Source organism: Lactuca sativa, chromosome 5 (genome assembly GCF_002870075.4).
Source record: "Lactuca sativa cultivar Salinas chromosome 5, Lsat_Salinas_v11, whole genome shotgun sequence".
NCBI lineage: Eukaryota > Viridiplantae > Streptophyta > Magnoliopsida > Asterales > Asteraceae > Lactuca > Lactuca sativa.
In genome coordinates, this window is record NC_056627.2 from 146755014 (window position 1) to 146775209 (window position 20196).

The following is a 20196-nucleotide window of genomic DNA, read 5'->3' on the forward strand; positions in this document are numbered from 1 at the left end:
AGGGAAAGGTTAACTGAACGGGAAAGGCCCAAGCTTGTCAAATCTCATAACTTTATAGCTATAGGGAGCAAGGGGAGTCCAAATCTAAAGTTACAACTTCAGATGTTGCCCCAATACTTGAAATGACTCCCAAATGTGCTAAAGATAGCCCTAAACCCAAATATGAAGAGATTTATGTATCTAAATAGATATGTTTATATGGACTATATTCATTTTCACATTCTTGTTCAATAGTTGTTCTTGTACATTTAGTCACATATGATTTCTGTACACAAGATTCATTTTTACGTTTTTGATTAAATAGTTTTTTTCTTTTTCCACATTAATCATATTTGATTAATATATAAAATTACATATGATTAAATAAATAAGAAAAAACATTGAATCATGAATATTATCAATAAAAAAATCATATACGATTTGATACATATAATCACATGTGATTAAGTACATGACTACAACTATTGAATTGTGAAAGAATAATGAATCTTTTCCACATAAATCATAAGTGATCAAATGTATATAATCACATGTGATTAAATATATTATAACAATTATTGAATCGACGCAAGAATAAATATTTTCCATAAGAATCATATGTGATTACATAAATATAATCAAATGTGATTATATGTATCCAATCATATATGATTTATGTGGATGGGATTAATGCCACATTCTCGATTCAATAATTATTCTTTGTCCACTGTAATCATATGTGATTAAATACATATAATCATATGTGATTATATGTATCTAGTCACATATGATTTATACGGATAAAAAATAATGATGTCTATATAAATCATATATGATTAGATACATATAATCAAATATGATTATATACACAAGAACAACTATTGAATCAAGAACACAGAGATAAATATTATCCATATATATCATATGTGATTAAATGCATATAATCACATGTGATTATATGTATCTAATCACATATAATTTCTGTGAAAAATATTTTTTTTCTGTGTTCTCGATTCAGTTGTTGTTCTTGTGTGCTTAATTACATGAGATTATATGTATCTTATTAGATATGATTTATATGGACAATATTCATTTTCACATTCTTGTTGAATAGTCGTTCTTCTACATTTAGTCACACATCATTTATGTACACAAGATTCATTTTTGTGTTTTTGATTAAATAATTTTTCTTTTTTCACATTAATCATATGTGATTAATACATACAATCACATATGATTAAATACATAAGAAAAAATTTTGACTCTTGAATATTATCAACGTAAATCATGTGCGATTTGATATATACAATCACATGTGATTAACTACATGAGTACAACTACTAAATTGAGAAAGCAATAATGAATATTGTCCACATAAATCATATGTGATTAAATACATATAATCACATGCGATTAAATATATTAGAACAATTATTGAATCGACACAAGAATAAATATTTTCCGTACGAATGATATGTGATTAAATATACAAGAACAACTACTGAATCAACACGTGAAAGCAAATATTTTCCATATAAATCATATGTGATTAAATACATACAATCACATGTGATTTAATATACGATGCCAATTATTAAATCGAAAGCAAGAAAATAAATACAGCCCACATAAATAATATTTTATTAAATACATCTAATCACATGTAAGTATATGTATCTAATCACAAATGATTTACGTGGACAATATTCATTTTTGCATTCTCAATTCACTAGTTTTTCATGTGTATTTAATCACATGTGATTATATGTATTTAATAACATATAAATCATATATGATTCGATACATATAAACACATTTGACTCGATACATATAATCACATATGACTATATACAAGAGAAAACCTAATGAATCAAAAACACAATAACAAATCTTTGTTGGTGGGGGTAGGGGTGGTGGCAGCGGGTGGTAGAGGCAAGGTGGTGGTGATTGGTGGTGTTGGTCTGTGATGATGGGTGATGGTGGCTGGTTGCATGTGGTGTTGATAGTGACAGGTGATGGTTTTGGTGGGTGGTGGGTGGTGGGTGGGTGTGGGTGGTGGAGGTGGGTGGTGGTGGCGAGTGGTGCTGTTTGGGTCGTGATGGTGGTGGGTAGTGACAGGTGGTGGTTAGTGGTGGTGGTGGTTGTTGTGGGTGGTGTTGGTGGCGGGTGGTAGTATGTGGTGGATAGTGATGGGTGGTGGGTAGTGGTTGGTGGTGGTGGGTAGTGATGGGTGGTGGTTGGTGGTGGTGGTTAGTGGTTATGGTGGGGGTGGCGAGTGGTGGTGGGTGGTGATGGGTGGTGGGTAGTGATGGGTGGTAGTGAGGGGTGGTAGTTGGGTGGTGGCGGGTGGTGGTTGGTGGTCGTAGTGGTTAGTGGTCGTGTTGGTGGTGGGTAGTGATGGGTGGTGGGTGGTGGTTGGTGGTGGGTGGTGGTTGGTGGTTGTGACAACCCTATTTTTCCCAAAAAGCATTGTAAACACTCGAAAGCTAAAAAGCCACGAAATTAACCTCGAAAATAAAGTGTTCAAGTATCTAAGTTGGGATACATCAAATATTAGATATCATGCCAAGGTTTCAAAGAACATAAAGAACGCTCAAAACCGGGTTATATTGAAGAAATTATAACCACTCGTATATTTACGACACGACGTTAAAACATTATTTGACATAAAAAGTAGAATCTCAATAAAATACATTTTAGCCTTAAGTATCTAAACCAAAGTCGTAGATCTCGTTGAAAGGTGAGCGTACATAAAAAGATCGCCCAAATTGGACCTCGTATGAAGAAGTTACGAATTTTCAAAGTTTCGTAACAGTAGTAGAGGGTTAAAAAAACTCAGATTGAAGATCGAGTGTTATTTAGCTATCGCCACCTAAACGGAAGTTGAAGATCTCCTCAGTGGTAATAAAACAATAAAAAGACAAACGAAAACCGACGTCGAATAAAGAACCTATGAATTTTTAACGAACTTTAGGAGGCCCGGCCTATTAAAAATATATCATTAAAAATAAATTCAAAACTAGCCGACGGAGTCTAAATGAAAGTTGTAGAGCATAATCTCACCTACGCGTGGATATAAAGAACGCGAAAAACGGAGCTCGTACGCGAAAGTTACGAAATTTAGAAGTCGGAAGCAAGGATTACGCCCCGCGTACTAGACCCAGAGTCGAGTCTCATCGGCCCGCCCAAGCTACGCTCGGCTAGACCCAGGAGTCCCATCGACCCGCCCAAGCTACGCTAGCTAGACCCGAGTCGTAAGCCATGACGCCATTTTACGCCCCGCGTACTCCGGAAGTACGCGCCGCGTACGGGGTTTTCCAGCCCTATAAATAGAAGGCATAAGCTTCGAGTTTAGGCACACCTTCACCATTTCTCAGCCATTCTCCCAGCTCCAGAGACCCTTTTCTTACCTTGGTTTCCGCACTCGAGCCCCCGACGAAAGATTTACGCTGCAGAGACCCCCGAAGAGCCCGATGACGCAACCATCCGCGATCGAAGTTCTGCTCAAACCTAGCCTCTCTCTTCAAACTTAACGAGTGAGTTCATACCCCTACTTTTCAATTCTTTTCATGTTTTAGGGGGGGAATACAAGTACATTATGAGTCGAAGTATCGTTTTTATAAACATCTTTATGCTTAGAAGGCTATTATATCACCAAGTTATTCTTACTAAATGAAAACATACTTTTGAGAAGCTATAACGAACATAGCTAACAAGTTATTCATACATTTTACGTATACATCTTGACAAATGAAATACTTTCAAATGAAGTAAAGTCTTTTATCATCGTAAATCTGTTTATACCTAGTAATGTGAGACAGCTTCACGTACGTTCGAGTATGCATTATTAAGTCCTGTATTATATACCATAATCCCTTGTAGGGGGAGCGTGATACTTGTGTATAGATCTATACGGGATTGACAATCCCACACCTAAGCTGTTAGCTACAGCTAGGCCGGCAGGTCTGGGGTGACAAATGTCATAACAGTCCCAACGCCTGAAGAACGTTGTTACAGGCCATCATTGTCAATAGCATGGTTATAAACTCACATAAAAGTATAAAAACAAGTCAGAATTACGAGATTCATACATGCATTTCAGTTTTCCATTTTATTGTTAACACAAATTTTATTCCTATTATTCAAGCATGGAAAACACTAATGCACTCCAACACGGGAAACTTTTCAAATCATTTAAAGAAAATATTGGATTTTCTGAAAACCTCGTTCATCAATTTACTATAAAAAAGGACATACTTTTCAATGCAAAACACTTATGAACTCACCAACTTAATTGCACCAGCTTTTGGAGAAGGAAACACTAAAGATGTTTTATTATTGAACATTTATCATCTCATTGTAATATTCTTTTGCTATTATGTATAACGCAACAACATACGTTTTCATTATATATGTGATGGTTGTGTTACTTTCTTTACAATATTCAATGGTTGTGATACTACGTGAAGTCATCCACCCCCGAATGTTTCCGCCATTCTGGTTTGGGGGTGTGACAGTAGTTATGGTTAGTGACGTGTGGTGGTGGCGGGTAGTGGTGGTGGGTAGTGGTTGGTGGTGGTGGATAGTGATGGGTGGTGGTGGTGGGAAGTGGTTGTGATGGGTGGTAGGTAGTGGTTGCGGGTAGTGGTGACACGCAGTGGAGATGGGTGGTGGAGGTGTGTTACACCCCAAAACCGAGAATCGCAGAAACGTTCTGGGGCGGAGGACGTCATGGAATGTATCACAACAATGCAAAGTAGTAAACAAGCAACAACATCATCTATTGCATTAATAGTAAAATTTTGAAGTACATGTGAGGTTCTTTCATAGTATAAATCAACATAATGAATATTCAAAATTAAAGACGAGTCTTGACTGCTCCGGCTTCACAAAACCTGGTCGTCGTACCTGTCTCTTTGTGACCTGGGAATACAAGTTATTTTGAAAGCAAGTATCAACAATAATGTTGGTGAATTCATAAGTATTTATGTGACTTTGATTTGTAAAGCTGTAACGAAAGACCTGTAAATGTTTGAAGGAAAGTTTGTACCAATGAACATGTTTGTAAGTAATTGTAAACGTTTGAAAACCCTACAACATCCCATATTTTCTACTAGTCTAAAAAGTAGCCTTCTACTAAGACCCGACTGTTTTGAATGTTTACTTTTAGAAATCCAGTATTTTCCCATAAGTGGGTGGTAGTTTAAAAGTCCCAAAAATTAACTACCATGATGTTTTTCATGCCTAAAATAGTAGATTTGAGTATATATAAAAGCACTAAGGTATTTGATAACCCCGTAAATCAACGTGTTTTTAATACTCCATGTGAGTTTTATAACCATGCTAATGACCCAGATTGTCTGTAACAACGTTCTTCAGGCGATGGAATGTTATGACGTTTGTCACCCCAGACCTGCCGGTCTAACTATAGCTAACAGTTTAGGTGCGGGATTTTCAATCCCGTATAGATCTATACACAAGTATCATGCTCCCCCTACAAGGGGTTATGGTATACAATACAAGACTTAATAATGCATACTCGAAAGTACGTGAAATGTCTCACAAAACCTAGTATAAAACATATTTACGTATGAAAATGTCCATTTGTTCTTGTATATGAAAATATCTCTTTGATATGGTACTTGTAGTATGTAAAATTTCATGAATATCTAGTACACTATCTTATGTAATCATATCTCTTGTAATTATATGTCTTGAAATTGTATGCCTTGTAATTGTATGTAATCGTATCTCTTCATATAGTATGTAATGTATTAGTATAGACTCATAAATAAACTGACTCTTGTGTGATTCCTTGTACTTGGAATGGTAAGTAGTATCTCCTAACTATACCTATTATAGTTACTAGTATTGTACGTATATAACCGAAGTATGCCTTTGCTACCCAAAGGTACTAAACCAACTGATGGAAACTTTTATGTCTATATATGTATACATGATATATATAACTACACATATATAGGCATGCATTTGACAATAAAAATATAAAAGAAGTTTTGTAAAACCTTTGAAAAGTTTAATAAATAAGAAATGATAACTTGATGTCAGTTTATAAAACGATTTGAAAGTAGTTTGTTTGACAAGAACAATTTTAAGTATAAGAAGACCTTTGTTTGAAACACGATTCTAACAGTGTTTGAAAGGAAACATAAAGTATGTAAGACAGTTTGATAAAGAGTTTTTAACATGTAAAAATGTTTGTCGTAAACTATTATAGTTTTTCCAAAAGTTTGTTTCGTTTGTATAGTAAACCCTAGTGAAATGCTCACTTGTTATGTAAAGTGTAACTTTTGTAGTGACATAAATGAACACATATACTCAAAGTATAAATAAAGTGTTTCATTCGTATATGTATAACAACATATTTAATTTCAAAAGACAAGATGTTATCGTAATATATTTTGCGTACGAAAGTTTCCATGTAGTAGTTATGAATCACATATGATTTACTTGATAAAAAGAGAATATAGTGAAACTTTAGGTTACACAATATAATAACCGTGTGTTTACTTGTATCCTCCCCCCCCCCCCCCCCCCCCCTTAAAAGTGTATAAAAAAAGCATTGATAACACATTTGAAAATGTAGTTTATAGGGGTATGAACTCACCGAAGAAAGTGCGTGATTTGAAGAAAACGAGCTTTTTCTTGGGCGGCGCTCCGACCGGAAAGTGGCGAGATTCTCGGTAATCTCATGGCTTCGGACCTTGCGTCGTGTACTAGGGGTGTACCGGGAATTTTGGGTGGTTTTGAGGGGCTTTAGAGGGGTTCCAAGGTGAAAGAAATGGGTAAGGAAGCAAATAAATCCGGGCAGCCACGTCTGATATTCGTAGGTGCTGAAAGAGGGATTACGCTGGCCATAATTTCGGAGTACGCTGGGCGTACTCGTTACGCTGGGCGTACTCGTTACGCTGGGCGTAATTTCGGAGTACGCTGGGCGTACGCGATGTCAGCGCTTACTGCATCCTCGGACGGAGCATTGGATGGGACCCAAAGCGACGTGGACGAACCGAGGCCTAGCACCCGAGTACGCTGGGCATACGAGGGTATGCTGAGCGTAAATCGTCTTGGTGTGTGTGCCTTGAACTTGTAAAATCTATAACTTTCGCATACAGGCTCCGTTTTTGACGTTCTTTATATCCACGCGTAGGTGAGAAAATACTCTACAACTTTCATTTAGACTCCGTCGGCTAATTTTGATTTTATTTTTAATTATATTTTAATTAATAGGCCGGGTCACGATAACTTCGTTAAAAATCCATAACTTCTTTATCCGACGTCCGTTTTCGTTTGTCTTTTTACCATCGAACTACTATTGTCGAGACCTTCAACTCTCATTTAAGTTGTGTCGGCTAAAAACTGCTCGATCTTTGTTTCGAGTTTTTAGCTGTCTACCGCTGTCACGAAACTTAGAAAATTTGTAACTTCTTCATACGATGTCTGTTTTGGGCGTTCTTTTTATGCATGATCACGGTTTAACGAAATCTACGACTTTCATTTAGATACCTAAGGCTAAAAATTATTGTATTGAAACTTCACGTTTTCGCTTAATCGGTGTTGTTTGGTTTTGCCGAGAATCTTCGGTTGGTTATAACTTCTTCGTTATAACTCGGATTTTAGGGTTCTTTATATGTACGAAAACCTTGATATGATTCCTACTACTTTATTTAACCCAAATAAGATTTTTAGGAAAGTTATATGTTGGCCTAATTTTGACTGGTGTTACATTTTATTGTCTCAAAATATCGAGTTGTCACATCATCCCCCTGTTAGAGGGAATTTCGTCCCGAAATTAGAGTTTAAGTAGAATTAATAATCACGCTACGGATAGAAGTTTCATTTGATCCTCGCGTTCTTAAGTGAACTCTGGTCCTCGCTTGGCATTCCAGCGAACCTTTCACTATCGGAATACAACTTTGCTCCTTTCGTTTGACTAATATGGTATGATAACTTTTCTTTGTCGAATGTATGTTGAGTGTTTTTGTGGTCTGTGAGAGGATTACACCTTATACCCTACAAGTGGTGTCTCCAGCTCTTCAGAGCAATTACCGCTGCTCATGGCTCAAGATCACGTGTTGAATAGTTAACTTCCTGTGTCTTAAGCTGTCTTGAGGTATAGGTAGTGACTTTTCCTCTTTCTTAAGAACACAACCAAGCCCTTGGTTGGATGCATCGCATTACACCACGAAATATTCTATCCTTTTTGGGAGGGATAATATTGGTGCGATGCATTAGGCTTACTTTAGCGTTTGGAACGCTCTTTCTTATTTACAGCCAAGTCCGGTGCTCCTCCAAGTGAGAAACTTGGCCTAAAGAATCCCCTCCTGAGGAGTTTGTTAAGCTCGCTAGGAAGTTCTTGTATCTCGGTTGGAGCTAGACAATAAAGTGATTTGGCTACTGGGGTAGCCCCTAGAACTAAGTCGATTCTAAATTCGACTTGACGCTGTGGAGGTGGTCTCGGTAGTCCTTCTGGAAAGGTGTCGAGAAAGCCGCATACTTCTTGGATGTTCTTAATGTACTTCACTTCTCGGCACATCTCGGCGATGTGTGCAAGGAATGCATGATATTCCTTTCGTAAGCATTTCTGAGCTTGCATACACGAAATGATGAGAGGGTTCGTACTTTGTTCGTCGCTGTAAATAACTAGGGCTTCGTTGTTTAGGGAGGTTTGGACGAACTGCTTTATCAAAGTACCTGATGTCGGCTCGATGTAGACTTAACCAACTCCTACTGATTATGATGTCAAAACCTTGTGGTTGATTAGATGTCGTGAAGATCTAAAAGAAAGTATGATTACTCATGAATTAAGGAAAAAGGATAAGTATTTCTAAGTTTATTCTCACGGAAGCACGATCACTCGCAGTCTTGGGTTGTCTCCGTCCTAAAGTTCATAGTAGAACTCATACCTGGTTCATCAATCAAAGTCTCGGGTATACGAGTCGTATATAATTAAGATTGAAAAGGGTGGGTCTTTGGATTGAACTTGACGTACTGCACGAGTGGTACTTCGGGGAGTTTTGCTGAGGTTTCTTTGGAAAGGATAAGAAACATGAGGTACTCTATGCATGAGTACTTCGGTGTTCTGGAATGACGGCTTCGCTAGAAAGACGCTTTTCGGAGAAGGGGAAGTACGCACAAAACTTGTATTGCGAGGATCGAATTGAGTCAAGTTGTATGATGCTATCGGAATTACTTGGAAATAAAGGTATTAAATTTGATCATAAGGGTGTTACAGACAAACACAACAGTGCAACTTTTAACAGAGTTATAGTACTTTGGTTTTACTACAAGACTATTGTTGCGAACAAGGTATACTACAAAAGGCAAGTATACGCAGCACGAGGGTCCCCTTTATTGACGGGATCTCTCAAAAGATAAGACTCGAGTTGCACTAGTTTTAAACATGTTTAACAGCATACTTAATGCTGACGATTGGAAGTGAGTCCCTATTATAGTTAGCTCCTTCATTGCCTTTTTCCATTCTGAGGTCAAACTCCTCCTGTTCCATTGTTATTCTTCTCTGTTGGGCAGTCCTTCTTGAAGTGTCCCATTAAACCACATAGATGGCATATCCGAGAAATTTCGACATTGGTGGTTGAAGTAATGTGTTGGACACGAGTCCTGCAGAAGCGGGCAATGTGTCCGTTCTTGTTGCAGGTCTTGGAGTGTAACAGACGACAACTACCTAGGTGATGGAAGCTGCACTTATTACACTTCGGTAGGTTTCCAGGATATTGTTTGGCCGGGTTAGGGATAATTGGGATACTAGCAGTGTTGGTGGTAGGAGTTCCAGATGTCGTGGCTGCGAAGGCTGCCACCGGTGATGGTTTCTTGTTTGTCCCTCGAGGTGATTTACCTTTAACTCTATCCCATAATTTTCGTTTATTGCTCTTTGGTTTGAGGTTCGGAGTTTTGTGGTAGTTTGCTACTCGTGGGTGTACTTGGTTGTTACTTGGATTGGAATTATGGAAAACCATCCCACTAACATTTGTGTTGTTAGCGTTAAGCTGAGTCAGAACAGCTGTCACGGCAGCTGAGACTGCAGCTTGAAAGGTAGCTGCATCAATCTGAAGAGTTGGTGTTTGGCTGATGGGTTGATTACTTTTCTTCGGCGACATGATTCTGTAACACGAAAGAAAAAGGATTTTGTGAGTGATTTTGGATGACCCTAAATGTACTTCGATCGCTTAAGTAAAGAGTAAGAGTATGTTCTCGAAAGTTTGACCTACATCCCTATGATGCAGTCCTAGTACGGATTGGGAGTATGTTCATGATGGTTTGACCTACATCCCTATGATGCAGTCCTAGTACAGAGTAAAAGTATGTTTGTAGAGTGGTCTTAAGACGTTTGTCGTTCAAGTCGAAGTATCGTTGGTTGGTGAATAACATGATCCAACCACTAAGAGAGACTTGGAAATGTCTCCGGAGTTAAATTACTATAGTCCAATGACTTGACTAAAGAATGTTTCAGATAGACTCCAACAAAGGTATGATGAGGGTTTTTGAACAAAGAGTGAAACGGAAGTTAGTCGATCATCAATATCATCGATGTTTAAGATGTAATAAGTTTTAGGAAAATTTGATCTTGAAGAAGGTCTTACATCATATCCGGAGTTGAAGGGTTTTGGCCGCACAAAGGCCCAACTAACAGTACTTACAGTACAAGATAGTTTCATAGAAAATGTCGCATCAGGCATAGACAGAAAAAATAATTCCTTTAACAAGGAAAATAATGTAAGGCATCTACTATTGGCAATGATCATCCCTCTGGTGAACTCTCACCTCAGCCAGTTGACGTTCCATATCAAGCAGGTATCTTTTGTACACCCTCTGGTGTACTCGGAGCTCTATGACTTCGGCTGTAGTTTCATCCAGTGCATGTAGCAGGGACTCATGGTCTCTCTCAGATCTCTTACGAGCGTTTTCAAGATGATATGTGCGGATGGTATGCATTCTTGCATTTGCATTTAACCTCTTCGATACACTGGAGAGTCGTCATGCCCTGAATTTCGTTTCGGGCAACTTTACGGATCAGGGTTGATAGAACTCTGTCTACTGAGCTTCCCTTAAGTTGTAGCAGCTTCGGTCTCCTTTAAACGTCATAGGTTGATCTTTCTCTTCGCTCCATGTTTCCAGGCATTCTACCCAAGGAGGCGTCGGGCCATGAAGAGCTGGATGAGGGTTAGGGTTTGAATTGGGAGCTACCGGGGGTAGGTTCTCATCCTCGAGTTCAGAGTTATCATCATCCGAAAGGTCTTCAGCATGGTGATCATTCAAAAGGGTTTGGATGATCATTCTTTGGTTCTTCTCTGTATCATCCAACATTGCCTTTGTTCGGGAAGTAAGGGTTGTCGTGGGGATGGGGTCCAACTATGTTATCTATGAGATAATTGGGGTATAAGAATCTAACACATAAGTAGTTTATAGTAATACACAAAATACTCCTATAGTATTTTAGGTTTATGTTCTATTGTTCTCATTCTGGTATTGTGGGTAAGTTTTTAGACTTGTTGCAACTCACAGCCACACTTAGGCACATGCTAGTCAACCCTCAGATAATATAGTTGATCAGGCTATATCATCCTAGTTTTGACTATATGTCTCTAAGTCTACTTGTGCTGCCCAACAATCGTAATACTTTTGTTCTGTCCTAGTGACACTGATTTTAGTATAAATGTAGGCGTGTATACTTAATTAAATATTTTATTATTTTAAAAGTATAGACTGTTTATCAGAGTATTTTAATCCCTATTGTATTTATAGTCTATATATCTTTTATGGGTTGATATACTCAATTCTCTATAAACAATGCTCTGATACCAATCTGTTACACCCTAAAACTGAGAACGGCGGAAACGTTCTGGGGCGGAGGACATCATGTAATGTATCACAACAATACAAAGTAGTAAACAAGCAAAAACATCATCCATTGCATTAGTAGTAAAACTTTTAAGTACATGTGAGGTTCTTTCATAGTATAAATCAACATAATGAATATTCAAAATAAAAGATGAGTCTTGACTGCTCCGTCTTCACAAAACCTGGTCGTCGTACCTGTCTATTTGTGACCTGGGAATACAAGTTATTTTGTAATCGAGTATCAGCAATAATGCTGGTGAATTCATAACTATTTATGTGACTTTGATTTGTAAAGCTGTAAAGAAAGACCTGTAAATGTTTGAAGGAATGTTTGTACCAATGAACATGTTTGTAAGTAATTGTAAACGTTTGAAAACCCTAGAAAATCCCATATTTTCTACTAGTCTAAAATGTAGCCTTCTACTAAGACCCGACTGTTTTGAATGTTTACTTTTAGAAATCCAATATTTTCCCATAAGGGGGTGGTAGTTTAAAAGTCCCAAAAATGAACTACCATGGTGTTTTTCATGCCTAAAATAATAGATTTGAGTATGTATAAAATCGCTAAGGTATTTGATAACCCCGTAAATCTACGTGTTTTTAATACTCCATGTGAGTTTTATAACCATGCTAATGACCCAGATTGCCTGTAACAACGTTCTTCAGGCGTTGGAATGTTATGACGTTTGTCACCCCCGACCTGCCGGTCTAACTATAGCTAACAGTTTACGTGCGGGATTGTCAATTCCGTATAGATCTATACACAAGTATCATGCTCCCCTACAAGGGATTATGGTATATAATACAGGACTTAATAATGCATACTCGAAAGTATGTGAAATGTCTCACAAAACCTAGTATAAAACATATTTACGTATGAAAATGTCCATTTGTTCTTGTATATGAAAATATCTCTTTGATATGGTACTTGTAGTATGTAAAATTTCATGAATATCTAGTGCACTATCTTATGTAATCGTATCTCTTGTAATTGTATGTCTCGAAATTGTATGCCTTGTAATTCTATGTAATCGTATCTCTTCATATAGTATGTAATTTATTAGTATAGACTCACCAATAAACTGACTCTTGTGTATGCCTTGTAATAGTATGAAGCTAATCAATTGTGCAAACTCGATGTCTGCAATCCACCGCCTGGCAGCTATGGGGTCCTTTGCCCCGTGGAAGTCTGGCGCTCCACTACCCCTGAAGTCCTTAAAGGATAGTGTGCGAGATCCCGACTGGTCAGATGCCATGTCGCTCCTGAATGCCCTGAGGCGTTCCTCCATCAACTCAACTATCCCCTGCTTTACCGACTCGAAGATAATGGAAGTCGACTCAAGGGTGCCCCTGGTGATCTCTGACGCGATGAAGTCGCGTAGCCTCTCATCCCCTAGCTCGGAACCTGATCCCGAACCTGAACTGCCAACTGCTGGCCTCGATCACAGTACCACCATTCTGCAATATATAAACAATGACTGTTAGCAATACTGATACCTCTTGAGGAACCACATCCACTATAAGTTCCCTGGTGTTATCTCGGTCTTCCTCAGTTCGGGTACGGATCCTCTGCTTTCAGTAGTACGGACCCATACTACCTTCCACATCTATCCGTACCTTCTTCAAGGACTGCCTTGACTCCACCAGGTCCCTTTTTACCACTGCTGATCACTGCTATCTTTATCCTAGGCTTACCCTGGGAAAATCTCTAACTCCACTTAAACCAATCCTCAGCTGCTGAAGGCCTCCTTGTAATGCCAATTAGCCATCACTTGAATACCATCACATGTGATGAGGCCCGGTTAATCCTTCGAGTAAAATACTCGTCCCTACAACGGTTGGACTCAAACGAGAGCTGCGAATTAGGGCCAAATCCAACACTCTGAGATTATCCAACCCAGATCCCATGTGATGTGACGTATTCACCTAATGGTTAACTCCCATCACTTGGAGTCCCACAAAGCACAAAGCAAGCGGCATTCGGATACAGGAACTACTCAAGAAAATCTATTCTCATAACGAGTAACTGCACTAGCATGCAGTGCTGAACTCATACTATCAGGCATAACCTAAATAGGCTATCCTACTACTGTCTACTCAATTTCTAGCATGCAATTCTCATAAGTTTGGAACACATAAAGCGGGCACGTAAGGCATCCTCCTAGATCGTTAGTCTTATTCTAGCATGTTGTTCTATTGAAACTGATAAACATAACATAACATTGTATGGGTACTTTGGGGAATACTTACTTGAGCTCGGTTGGTCGCGCACATCACACACTTCATTCTTTCCTAAAACTTATTACTTAATATTTTAGAAAACTTTTTCTCTTTTCGAAATCCTTTAATCCCTTGATTTGAGTTCACACACTCCCGAAGGTGTGTCCGAATCCCTCAAATCAGGGCTCTGATACCAACTTCTAACAACCCAATTTTCATGCCCAAAAATTTCATTTAAAATAAGTGGTTTGTAAAATATTTATAGCAAAACATCATCCGATCATATCATTTCATAAAATATATTACGTGTCTGAAAACCTAAAACAAGAAAATAATAAAATAATGTAAGAGTACAATCCCAGAACATCTCATGTTGCGGAAATCCAAAGTGTGTGTGTATGATGTGCCACTATCGTGCCGACTCCTTCCCCTTCGCTGAATAGGTACCTGAAACCAAAACTTAAAACTGTAAGCACGAAGCTTAGTGAGTCCCCCATCGTACCACATACCATACAATCATATCACATACAAACTGTCAGGCATTTCTGGGGTGCCCAACCTACCCGGTACGGCCATTCTGGGGTGCAGACCTACCCATGTCAAGCCATTCTGGGTTGCTGAATACTCTTTAGTCCAAACAACCGAACCTCGGGGACTATTTCACCCCCTACTACTACCATCACATATAACATAACATAAGCATATTATCAGACATATCTGGGGTGCCTGAACTACCCTTCGGTCCTAACAACCGAACTCTACTGCTATCACATACAACATATCATACTAGCATATAACATATCAGGTATTAACCAACCTAGATGATATCACAAAGACAATCATCTATCATACGTCTCCTACTAGTGGGCCGACATTGTGGCCTTAGACCCACCGCTACTAGAAGGTAACACACCTCGAAAGTAGTTGCTGAAAGTCTGCTTGCTAAGCGCATGCCTGCTGAATCGGTAATCCTTCGGCTATAAATCATAAACATAGATTAGCCACTCATTCACACCCTTAGGTCAGATGACTGACCCACCCCTGGTCCAAGGTCAACTCCTTGGTCAAAGTCAACTTCCAGTTGACTAGACTCGCCGAGTCATGGCACTGACTCGCCGAGTCCTTCTCCCACTAACCCGGTCCTACTCCACAAGCCCCTCTTCCCACTCACTGAGTCACCCTTAACTCACTACTTGGGACAATAGGACCGGCTCGGGATCCGACTCGCCGAGTCCAGGAACAACTCGCCGAGTCCATGCGACCAGACCTCCCACTCGCTCAAAATCCTCACCAAAGCATCCCTTATGAGGATTTGGATTTTTGGGACTATTGCAACATGTTAGATTGCTAATTCCGCGTGCAAATACGAAGGGTTGGACCTTCAACATCTAAATCCCTCATACTCAGTAACTGTTCATCTGACTCAACGAGTTTGAAGAACAACTCGTCGAGTACCATGCAATCTTCATAGGACTTGCTGAGTTGTTCATCCAACTCGCCGAGTCTAAGGTCGTCTTCAAAGAACTTGCCGAGTTCCACTTTGGGACTCGCTGATCACGTAAAGTTGCAAACTTTACGTGCATGCATGGCCCTATAAGCTTCAAAAGGCAAATCCAAGCTCTTTATGAGGTCATACCCCCAATAGGGACCTCAATCACTTCATCCCCAGGAACTTTATGCTTCTAATACATCCACAAGGTCGATCTAAAGTCCTTTCGGATCATTAAGCACAAACACATGGAGTTTGGTGTTTTAGGGCTTGAAAATCACCAATTTGGGACAAAAATGGTATCTAACGAACTTTTCTACCTGAATGGAAGCTTCTTGCAGGGTAGATGTCGGATCTACTTCTCCTCCTTGCACTCTTCCACCTTCTTCTTCTTCTCTTGAGCTTCAAACTTCCTTCACAAGGCGAATATCACTCACAAGGACAAAAAGGGGCTAGGGTTTCACTCTACAGCTCTTCTAGAAGTGTTAGGGACAAGGGAGGCCAAGTTAGTGTGCTTAAATAGGGTGCAAACACCCGGGTTAGGGTTTTTGCCCAAACAGGGCCTACTCGCCGAGTTCGGGAACCGACTCTCCTTGTTCGAGGCTTAAACCCCGCTTCTCATCACGCTCTTACTCGACGATTCGATCCTTCAACTCGCTGAGTCCAAGGAAAAAATGCAAGAAATAAGAATTTTTAATTACAAGAAATGCGTACCGGGAACCATGTGCTACAACCACGCACTTCTCTATCCGGGAATGGTCACCCCGGAAAGCAAAAAGATTGAAAGATTTATCTGGGGGCTGACCCAGCCAACCAAGGGAAATGTTTTGGCTGTGAAGCCAGAAACATTTGACAACGCAAAATGTCTGGTGCAAACTTTGATTGATCATGGAGACAATCCCGATGAGGTGGCCACCATTCCTGAACCGCCAAAAAGGAGTGGCGAGAAAAGAAAATCCTGGAGACAGAAGAAGAGTCAGTCTTCACTAGAACCCTCAAAGAAGCAGCAAACTGTGGTAGTCCACGCTGCTACCATCCCTGTTGCTACTCCTGCTACTCACCTGCCAGTAGATATGCTGGTACCCTTCCTCGGTGCGACAAGTGCAACTATCATCATCTCACTTCCGACCCATGCCGTGAGATGACCTGCAACAATTGTGGTAAAAAGGGACATACGATTCGATTTTGCAAGGCGCCATCCCAACCAACCAATCAAGCTTCTGGAGCAGGTTTCGGTCAGGCTTGATATGTTTGCGGCGAGGTCGGGCGTTACAAGAGAAATTTTCCCAAGGCAGCAACAACTGGCAACGCTGGGAGGATTCTAACTATGGGCCAAGAGGAGGCAGTCGCTGATCCCACCGTTGTCGTGGGTACGTTCCTTCTCGAAAACTCCTATGCATGCATCCTTTTCGATTCTGGTGCTGAAAGATGTTTTGTTAGCCATTCATTCAAACATCTCCTTAAACATAATCCTCAACCGCTAACCGAAACATTTACCGTCGAGATGGCTAACGGTGAGAAAGAAAATGCTAATGATATATTCATAGGCTGCACCCTTACACTCAACAAATATTCTTTTCCCGTTGACCTTATGCCAGTATCTATAAAAAGCTTCGATGTTATCATTGGCATGGATTGGTTGAGCCCCAATTGTGCTGATATCCTTTGTTACGAAAAAGATATCCGACTCAACCTTCCCACTGGTCAAACCTCATGATCTATGGCGATAAATTCAGTTCCAATCTTTGCATCATTTCATGCATCAAAGCTCAAAAGCTTCTGCGAAAGGAGTGTCGTGCATTCCTAGCCCATGTGATAAATGAGAAACAGGAAGTTAAAGACCTCGAGAGCATCCCCGAAGTCTGCAACTTTCCTGATATCTTTCCCAAAGAGCTCCCGGAATTCCTCCCAAACGACAAGTTGAGTTTCGCATCGACCTAATCCCCGGAGCTACCCCCGTAGCCAAGTCTCCATATCGCTTAGCGCCGACAGAAATGCAGGAGTTATCCAGTCAGCTTAATGAACTACTCAATAAAGGGTTCATCAGACCGAGTTCCTCACCCTGGGGAGCCCCGATATTATTTGTGAAGAAGAAAGATGTATCCTTTCGGATGTGTATAGACTACCGCGAATTGAACAAGCTAACTTTCAAGAGCCGTTATCCTCTTTCTCGAATAGACGACCTTTTCGATCAACTTCAGGGAGACAGTTACTTCTCAAAGATAGACCTTAGATCAGGGTACCATCAGCTATGAGTTCATGAGAGTGATGTTTCCAAGATAGCATTCAGGACTCGATATGGTCACTACGAGTTCGTAGTGATGCCCTTTGGTCTAACTAACGCACCGGCAGTGTTCATGGACCTTATAAACCAGGTGTGTTGCCCCTTTCTGGATAATTTCGTTATTGTTTTCATTGACGACATACTTGTCTATTCCACAAGCGAAGAAGATCACAAACAGCACTTGAGAATAGTGTTGGAAACGCTTAGATCGGAGAAACTGTTCGTGAAATTCTCCAAGTGCGAATTTTGGATTTGGAAAGTACCTTTCCTTAGCCACATGGTAAGCGAGGAGGGTATACACGTTGAGCCTTCCAAAATCAAGGTGAACGAGAATTGGGTGGCACCGAAGACTCCCACAGAAATCCGTCAATTCTTGGGTCTCGCCGGCTATTATCGTAGATTCATCCAGAATTTTTCTAGAATTGACAAACACTTAACTACTCTGACACAGAAAGGTGTACCCTTTTGTTGGAGTGAGAAACAAGACATCACATTCCAAAACTTAAAGCGAGGTTTGTGCAGCGCACCTATTCTGTCCCTGCCCGAAGGGACAGAGGACTTCATTGTCTACTGCGATGCGTCCAATCAGGGCTTAGGCTGTGTGCTTATGCAGAGGGGAAAGGTTATCGCTTATGCCTCGAGACAGTTGAAGGCACACAAAGTTAACTATGCAACTCACGACCTGGAGTTAGGAGCAGTGGTCTTTGCACTGAAGATTTGGAGACATTATCTCTACGGAACCAAGTGCACAATCTTCACTGACCATAAAAGCCTACAACACATCTTCGATCATAAAGACTTAAACATGAGACAACGATGATGGATAGAGTTGCTCAGTGACTATGAGTGCGAAATCCGCTACCATCCCGGCAAGGCCAATGTGGTGGCAGATGCCCTTAGCCGAAAGGAAAATTCAAGCCGCAAGGTGAAGACGTTAACAATGACCATCCATTCCTACTTATCCGCACAAATCCGAGAGGCTCAGTTAGAAGCCCTAAAACCAGAGAACGTGTCAAAGGAAACCTTGAGGGGAATAGATAAGAATCTTGAGATCAGAGGTGACGGAGTCTATTGTTTCATGGATCGGATCTGGACCCCAAAGTTCGGAGGTTTCAGAGAGGTTGTTATGAACGAAGCCCACAAAACTAGATACTCTGTACACCCGGGCTCGGATAAGATGTACTTGGATCTCAAGAAGTTGTACTGGTGGCCAAACAGGAAAGCCGAAATCGCTACCTTCGTGGGCAAGTGCCTGACTTGCGCCAAGGTAAAGGTCGAATATCAGAAACCCTCGGGTCTACTTCAGCAGCCCGAGATACCTGAGTGGAAATGGGAGATGATTTCTATGGATTTCATTACCAAATTACCCAAATCGCCGAGTGGGTACGATACCATTTGGTTAATTGTCGATCGATTGACAAAATCCGCTCATTTCCAGCCGATGAAAGAAACGTTCAAGATGGAAAGACTTACGCGAATCTACATTCAAGAGATAGTCAAACTGCACGGTGTGCCTATGTCAATTTTCTCCGATCGAGATAGCAAGTTTACCTCAAGATTTTGGCATTCCCTACAGAAGGCTCTTGGAACTAAACTAGACATGAGCACGACTTATCATCCTCAGACAGACGGGCAGAGTGAGAGAACTATCCAGACCTTGGAAGATATGTTGAGAGCATGTATCATTGATTTCGGCAAGTCGTGGGACACCCATTTACCCTTGATCGAGTTCTCGTATAACAATAGTTACCACACTAGTATCAAGGCTACCTCGTTCGAAGCCCTCTGCGGTCGAAAGCGCATATGCTGGACTGAGGTAGGGGACACGCATCTAGCTAAGAGTCGAGTCCCCGACAGTGCTCTCACTGGTCCTGAAATCCTCCATGAAACAACCGAAAAGATCATCCAAATCTGAGACCGATTGAAAGCCTCTAGATATAGACAGAAGAGCTACGCTGATAAATGACGAAAACCTTTGGAATTCCAAGTTGGAGATCGTGTCCTGTTGAAGGTCTTGCCCTGGAAAGGCATGATACGTTTTGGAAAGTGCGGAAAACTGAACCCAAGGTTCATAGGACCTTTCGAGATCCTCGCTAAGATTGGTCCCGTGGCCTATAAACTCCGATTACCCCAAGAGCTTAGCAACATCCATCCTGTATTCCACGTCTCTAATCTTAAGAAGTGCGTATCCAGTGAAACCCTTATGATCCCTCTTGATGAGATTGAAATCAATGAAAACCTGAACTTTGTGGAAAAACCAATTGAAATCATGGATCGGGAGGTCAAGCATATGAAACAAAGCCGCATCCCAATAGTGAAAGTTCGCTAGATTGCCAAGTGAGGTCTG